The sequence below is a fragment of the Pundamilia nyererei genome, unplaced genomic scaffold, assembly GCF_000239375.1.
Source record: "Pundamilia nyererei isolate P.nyererei 1_Seehausen unplaced genomic scaffold, PunNye1.0 scaffold00364, whole genome shotgun sequence".
Lineage (NCBI taxonomy): Eukaryota > Metazoa > Chordata > Actinopteri > Cichliformes > Cichlidae > Pundamilia > Pundamilia nyererei.
The window spans coordinates 225,017-232,534 of NW_005187765.1; the positions used below are offsets into that span (position 1 = coordinate 225,017).

Here is a 7,518-nt window from a genome sequence, read left to right on the forward strand (position 1 = left end):
GTGTGTGTGTGTGTGTGTGTGTGTGTGTGTGTGTGTGTGCTCTCAGGTGTGACTTGGGGGTTGTGGCAGTAGGTGTGCCCACCCGACTCATTCAGCTTTCAGAGCAGAATAACAATAAACCCTCCCATGGGAAAGTGCTGGTGTCACACACACACACAGCTTTGTGTGTGTTGCCCCTCAGGCAGACACACAAAAGGCCTCTGAGTCTTTTCACGCAGCTGAAACCTGGTCTTCATCAGCACCACGCCCTGCACACACACACACACACACACACACACACACACACACACACACACACACACGATGAAGTTTTTTCTTCTTTGTCGTTCGGCTGTTTCTCATCCTTGTTTCCTCTCCTGTCTCCTTTTTCCTGCTCTCTCATCACCTCAGGTCTCTCCTTTGTCTCCTTGTCTAACCTCCTTTTTTCTCCTCCTGGTTTAATGAACGACTTTCTTCTTCTTTTCTTTTTGCATCCGTCTCTCCGTCGCTGCCTTCTTCTCATTCTTCACCTCTGACTTCTTTGTGTTCTTCTTTTTTATTTTTGAAATCTTCAGTCTTCTTCCTGCTGCCTTCTTCATCCTGTTTCTTCATCTTTAGCTCTTCACATTTTTCGGCCTATCCCCCCTCCTCGTTCTTCTCCTCCCCCTGCGGCTTCTCTTCCTCATTCCTTTGCTTCGCCGCCTTCATCTCTTCCTTCTGCTTCATTCCTCTTTCTTGGAGCCTGGATGCTCACCGGTTTCCTCACCAAGGAGAACAACCTAAACGTGCAGAAAGACATAAAATGAATCTTCTCCAAATGAGGAAAAGCTGAACGTGTTCAGTGAGTAGTTGTAGAGTGGAGGTGAGGATGAGTGTGAAATGTTTCATCTGTCGACAGGTTTTATTGTGAAAACCTTGAGCTCGATCGACTCGTCCGTTCTGTTTGTAACGCAGAATAAAAGCTGCAGTTGCTCGCATGATTTGACGTGAAAACACACGCACACACTCTGCAGGCTGGTGTGTGTGTCGCCTTGAGGCCTCGCTGCATGCTCAAACAAGCTAAAGCCAGTTTGAGCTCTGAACTTATTGAGCAGAGGCTCGTCCTGTATTTCAGGTGATGAAAGAGCTGTGAGGGTTTGCACACAGGGAGATGTGGAGGAGGAGGAGCGACTCCTGCAGGAGTCCTCTGTCAGGTCACTGATAGGTTTTACATCCTTCCCAGCATCCGCAGACACCTGAGCGCCGCCGAGGCTCCTCCTCATCCCTGTCGGCCTGCAGGAAGCAAACTCCAGGTAACGTTTAGATCCCAGGTGTGCAGCTGGTCAGAATCGTAGACCGGGACAACGACCCAAACGCCTTTGTTACTCGTGTTGAAGTCACAGAAAACAAAGAAACGGCGTTTTCACCCGTCTGTCTGCTCGTCTGCGTGCAGCAGAGCGTCTTCCTTCCCGTCTGTCTGCTCCCATTGTTCTCTTTTCTTTCTTTGAACGACGCCACTCCTGCCTGACGGCGAGCCTTTCACTCCACCTTCGCCTCTGTAAACACATTTCAGGCCCCTTCCAGGACAGGACGGCCTATCAGGAGCGAACAGGCCCCTTTATCCCCTTTATCCTGAGTGGGTGTGGACACATTTAAATTAGGACGAATAAACAGACTTCAGGTAGCGTCCCGTCGTGCTCCCAGAGACCACAGGACACACTGAGACAGTGTTGCAAAGAAAACTGAAATGACCCGAAGGGGCCAACAAACCAACTGAATCATCAGTGAGCCATAAATTACAAAAAGAATGTCAAACGACTGAAAAGAGACCAAAGAGGAGAAAAACTGCTTTTAAAATGTGAAATAACTTCAGATGAAGACGTGAGATCCAAAACTGCCACGAAGCAGCAAACGCCGGTGAGACTGCAGAGAGCTCTGACATGGAACCGTGAAGCAGCCACAGAACAGCAGTTTGGTTTTTGGGACGGCGAGTCGTCTGCAGAGGATTTACATCACAATGCAACAATACACGTGCGCTCGAGGCGGCGAGCTCCGAGAAGACGACGGGCACGACAAAGAGTAACCGGCCACGAAGAGGTGTGGAACGGGTCAGTGACAGTCAGAGTAATCAGAGTATTCGGTCCACTTGGAGAAAGATTTGAGGGCCGGTGTTCTTGTTGGGCTCGGGCTGAAACCTGCTCACTTTTCTGTCGTCAGCTGAACATCTCGACCGGCATCCGTAAACCAACGGGAGACCAGCTCGTCTCTGCAGGGAGAGCAGCACACGACCCTCTGCTGTGTTATGGATGTGGCCAGCTGTGTGTGTGTGTGTGTGTGTGTGTGTGTGCGCGCCTCCTCCCACTCCAACACACACCAGTGTCTGTCAGCCTGCAAATATGTGGGCTGTGTGTGTGGGTGCATTTTTGTGTTGTTCACACGCAGACGTAACACTTCCAGTTGTGTGAGCAGGCGGCGTGTCTGTGTGCACGCCAGCTGCTGTGTGTGCGCGCGTGTGTGTGCAATGAATGTGTTGCTTGTTGAGCAGAGAGACAACTGCTGGATGTTGGAGGAGTCGTCTCTGTGAGGACGGAGAGACTGAGGAGGACTGAAGTGATGGAAAGACGGGAGAAGGAGAGACTGAGAGGAGACGCTCGGCGGCTCAGAGGGAGAATAAAGTGGAGTTAAAGTTTAGAGGGTGTGAGGAAGGACGCGTTAATGTGTGTCAGGACGGGTTAGATCAGTTTGGCTGAACATTAAGACTGAGAGCCGGGAGCAAAGTTCAGCTGAAGGACTCGTGTTCTCCAGCCTGTTAAGTAAATCAGACCGAGACGCTCGGCAACAACCAGGAGACGCAAAAAGACGGAAAATAAGGAGCAGACGGACTCCAGGAGACTCCAGGAGACTCCAGGGGACTCCAGGGGACTCCAGGGGACTCCAGGAGACTCCAGGAGACTCCAGGAGACTCCAGGAGACTCCAGGGTGCAGCAAAAAAAAGATGGAGAATTTTGTCAAACGAGTGAGGCAAAGCAACAAAAACACCAGAAATGTTTAAATCGACACCACAAATGAACAAAACGACACAAAACTAGGTGGAAAAAAATGATTACATTAAAAAAAAAGTAACAAGTTTTCATACAAAACAACAAAAATGCAAAAACTAAATGTTTCAAATCACCTGAACAAAGTATCCTATCACATCTCCACCTGAACCAGACGCCGCTGTGCCTAATAAACTGGACACTGAGCTGTGTGTCGGCATGACACGCTAACATCTGCTCGCCGCCGTCGCGCTGAAGACACTAACGGCGCAAATGTTTGGCTGAAAGTGCACAGAGCTGGCAGGTTAGCATCTGCTAACACACGTAGCTCGCCCAGGTTAGCATCTGTTAGTGTGAATGAATGGAGCTCTCACAGCAGAGGCCGCTGGCTGTCTCCAACACCTGTTTAAGTGTGTTTAAGTGTGTGTGTGTGTGTGTGTGTGTGTGTGTGTGTGTGTGTGTGTGTGTGAGAGACAGCCGCTCAACACGCACCCCCCCCCCCCTCCCCCCCACACACACACCATGTCTGTAATTACAGAAGAAAGATGGAGGACAGTCCAGGAGGGTCCAGTCTTTGTGTTCAGGTTAGACAGGATGAAGCATCAGTGGCAGTCTGGTGTTTGTAGTTTAATCGTCAGTCTAAATGACTACAATCGGACCAAACAAGTTCTAAAATTATAAATGAAACAAAACATGGAAAAAGAGATCAAACCCATAAAAACGTGACAAAAACAATGAAAGCAAAATGCTAAAGTGACAACGGGGACGATGAACATGCAGAAGGGTTTAAAAATACAAGAGAGGGAAACAAAATCACACAAGATTGGAAATAAAACAAAAACCATACGATGCAAAACACTACAAACCAAAAAGCACAAATCTAAGATGCAAATGAAGAAACTTCTGGGCCGTAAACCTACAACGATCAGCCGTGAAACAGGGAAAGAAGAAGAGCACCAAAGACGAGCGTTTGAAACGAGGCGTGTTTTATTGTGTTGGTATTTGTGTGGGAGGCCGGGCGGCGGCGCATTTACAGCCAGTCTCCTCGCGCACAATCGCAGCCGGCTGAGAAAGATGCTCCGTGCGTTCTCTCATACTCCTCATCAGCAGTCAGCTGATGCCTTCTCTCGCTCAGATACAGGAAGTAATACTGCAGCGTCATGACGGGCAGACGCCGGCGCGCGCTGCGGTTGGAGCGCTGCTTCCATCACGCTCTCAGTCAGAGCGTTGAAGCTCAGAGTTAACCAGTAACCGCGTGCACTGACTCATCCGAGGAGATAAGGATGCAGGGAGGGAGAGAGGAGGGTGGAGGTTCAGGCGGCAGCGGGAGCCTATCCGTCATCAGGTTACGCGGAGGGTGGCGGGCCACCGGCCAATCAGGGTGCAGCAAAGTTTACAGCGTCCGTGCGGGATGAGCAGCGGCTCGTCTGGTCTGACTGGATTCTCTGTCTCAGGCGCTCGCTTCTTTCTCGGGTTCTTCTTCTTCTTTTCTCACTTCCTGTTTTCTCCTCCACACCCTGTGGATCCTCTCTCTCTCTCGACCCGCTCCATCCCCGCCACACGAGCGCAGGTTGTGAAATAGTTCAACGAAACGCCCCGTTTCTTCGTTCAGAGGCCCGAGTGACACCCGAGGACATCGTCCCAAAGCAAACAGCAGCAGACCGAACGTGTTTCCAGCAGAGTAAACACGAGCGAACCTCCGGCGTTCAACGATAACAGCAAAGACCTGACACAGGATGCCGAACGGATACGTTAAAGGCTGAAAACGACACAACTGAGACATAAACCGCTAAAAACAAAAGATGACACAAAACAAACTCCAAGAGATAAATGTGAGGACAGACACATGAGGTCAGAAAGGTTTACGGGGACGCAGGAGCAGAGACGTGTCTCAGCAGAAGCTGCCTGACAATAGTCACGTTTCTACGTTAGCTTCACATTTATTCAGTTTTTAGCTCGTTGAAACAGGAAGTGCCAACAGCAAATTCTGCTTAATTTTCCCAAACGTGCACAAAGGCTGACGGTGACTCTCGTCTAACTGCACTCTCACTCTTATCTAATCCTCCTTTTCTCGAGAACTCGTACAGGTTTCTGCCTCTCAGGTGTTTCTCCTCCTCTCTCGCCTCCCTCTGCACTTGTCCATGCCTGTCACCCGTCAGCAGAGCGGCATTCTTCAGCGCACGCATTCCTCGTCCCGCTCGGCGAGTTATTTTTACCATCAGAGTGTATTACAGGGCCCCGCTCTGCCGCTGGCCTGCTCGCACACAGTTAAAAGCATCATCACCAGGCTCCTCCTCGGGTGTTTGTGCGTTTGTCACGGCTCACATTCTGTTCCCAGTCAACCCAGTTACTCTGCGACGCGCTCTAACCAGAACACGCCGGTGCCGTGGCCTGATTGATCAGCTTTAACTTGATTATTTTCAATGCAGACTTGCTGAGTAATTGGAGGCAGTTTGTTACTTTTAGGAAAATCACATGATGCTGTTTGCAGACCCTGGATTGGTTAAGTTCTGCTAAAACATAAAACACAACTGGAAGATGGATGGATGACTGTTGACGAATCAAAATCCAAGCAGTGCAAAGGCTTAATGCTAACCTGAAAATGAAGCTAATTTCACAATTTATATTTAGACTTTATTAAAAGAATCAGCGTCATCAACATGGCAATCTCCGAAGTTTACATGCTAGCTGTTAATGCTAACATAAAAAATGCTACTGTGGTGCACTGTATTTATATATTGCGAAAAGATCATATTTCCTCTTTTAGCGTGATGTAAAAGCTACGTGTCACTTCATTTTACGCTAATGACTCATTGTTACGTAAAGGTAAAAAGCAAATTTAAACATGCTAACATGTACAGTTAATGTGGGTGTTAATGAATCATTAGGAGCTTGTGTTTTGTTTTAAAAGGATACAAAGGCAAGTTTCAAAGTATGAAAGAGTTGTCTTAGAAGATTAGCTTCTGCCTTGATGCTAGCATCTCGCTCACATCAGGGCCTGTGTATCGTTTCATAGTCGTTATGTGCTTTATATTTATTAACCTAAAGTTTTGACCCTGCTGGTATTAACAGTGCTGGCAGCTCTGGTTTCCAGTTTTAAGCCGCGCGGAGCCGTTTAGTGCTGCAAAGCTAGAAACAATGCAGCAGGCTGTGTCTGCAGCAGAACAAAGCTAAAGTGAGTTAGTGGGGCTAGCTCATTAGCTGCTGGCTTAGCGGGGGCTTTGTGTGGTGGTGGGGGAACACGGTGATAAATCCTAGTTTAGGTGGGAGCCGTGGCACCTCCCTGTATCAGCTTACACCTCCTTTATCTGCAACAATACTCAGCCCATTAACACTGACGACAGGCCCTCAGCAGCAGATAGAAAACCTGTTTGTGAAGCTCACGATAGCTTGATTTTAAAGTGAGCAGCTAGAGAAATGCTCGTTTTCTTTAATCCTTTCTGTCTGTTGCTTCTGTGTTGTGGAAGAAAAAATAGACATGCACACAAAAATGGGCCCGGGGTCGGACTTCCTACACGTGCAGCTCTCTCCGATTAACGTGAGATGACTTTTGCAGGATGCAGGATGTGCTAAAGGTGAATTCGGCTTTATTTTTCAAAGCCTTCACACAGGACAGCCTGTAAATAATCACATTTTTCACCTTTCCTTGGTTTCAAAACCATTCTTGGCTCGTTGCTGGCTCAGGAAGTCTTCTGTTACAGACTTATTTTTCTAAAACTGAATAAATCCACACTCAGAATATCTCTGTTGTTCATTTTTTCGTGGTTTCAAGGTGATTCTTGGCTCACAGCACTGATGCTTTAACATTAACAAATATTTTGGACATCTTGTACTGATATTTAGTTCTACATGTATTTAGCTCTCTGCATCCTCGCCTTCCTCGTCTTCCTGTAAACGCAGACTTCTCTCTGTCGGTGATGCGGGTGCAGACGTTTTCTATCCTCCCTCATCCTCCTCACCTCCAGTCTCAGCTGCCTCCTAATTGGTCTTACCAACCCTGTTAAGCTCTTAATCTCTCTCTCTCTGTCTCCTGCCCCCTTCCATCATCCCTCCATCCGTAAATACGTCCCTGAGCTGTGCAGCCTGTTGCATCCCTCTTATCCCTCCATCTTTCCTCCTTTCCAGCATATCTTTTGTCTTTTTTTTGTCTCGCCCTCCCTTACGGTAGCCTCGCTTCGCCCTGTCTGACAGATTAGCGTCTTTGGGCGGCTCAGTTAAGCCTCTGTTTCCTTTGGGTTTCTTCTTCTGCACTTTTTTATTTCTGAAGCTGTAAATAAAAAATAAAATGTCCTGACAAACGTCACTGCTGTGGGCAGATATCAGCAGATAGCAGGTATCTTTCTGTTACCCATAATGCACCGGGCCACTCTGGGCCTTGATGGCGCCTCCACAGTTCAGTTTGTGTTTTGTGTTATCTGGCAGCCGTGATTGTATCAGCACATAATGCAGCACACTGACCTCTGTACTTGCTTTTTATTTGTAATGCTGGACCTGAAGGTGTGTGTGTGTGTGTGTGTGTGTG

The 7,518-nt window shown here is 48.2% G+C and overlaps 1 protein-coding gene across 3 annotated transcripts in view; it reads left to right on the forward strand.

Moving 5' to 3' along the window:
* The window catches only part of LOC102212507 (ras-responsive element-binding protein 1), a 52,456-nt gene that overhangs the window by 14,714 nt on the left and 30,224 nt on the right, over positions 1-7,518 (forward strand). The gene's annotated exons all lie outside the window — the stretch shown is intronic.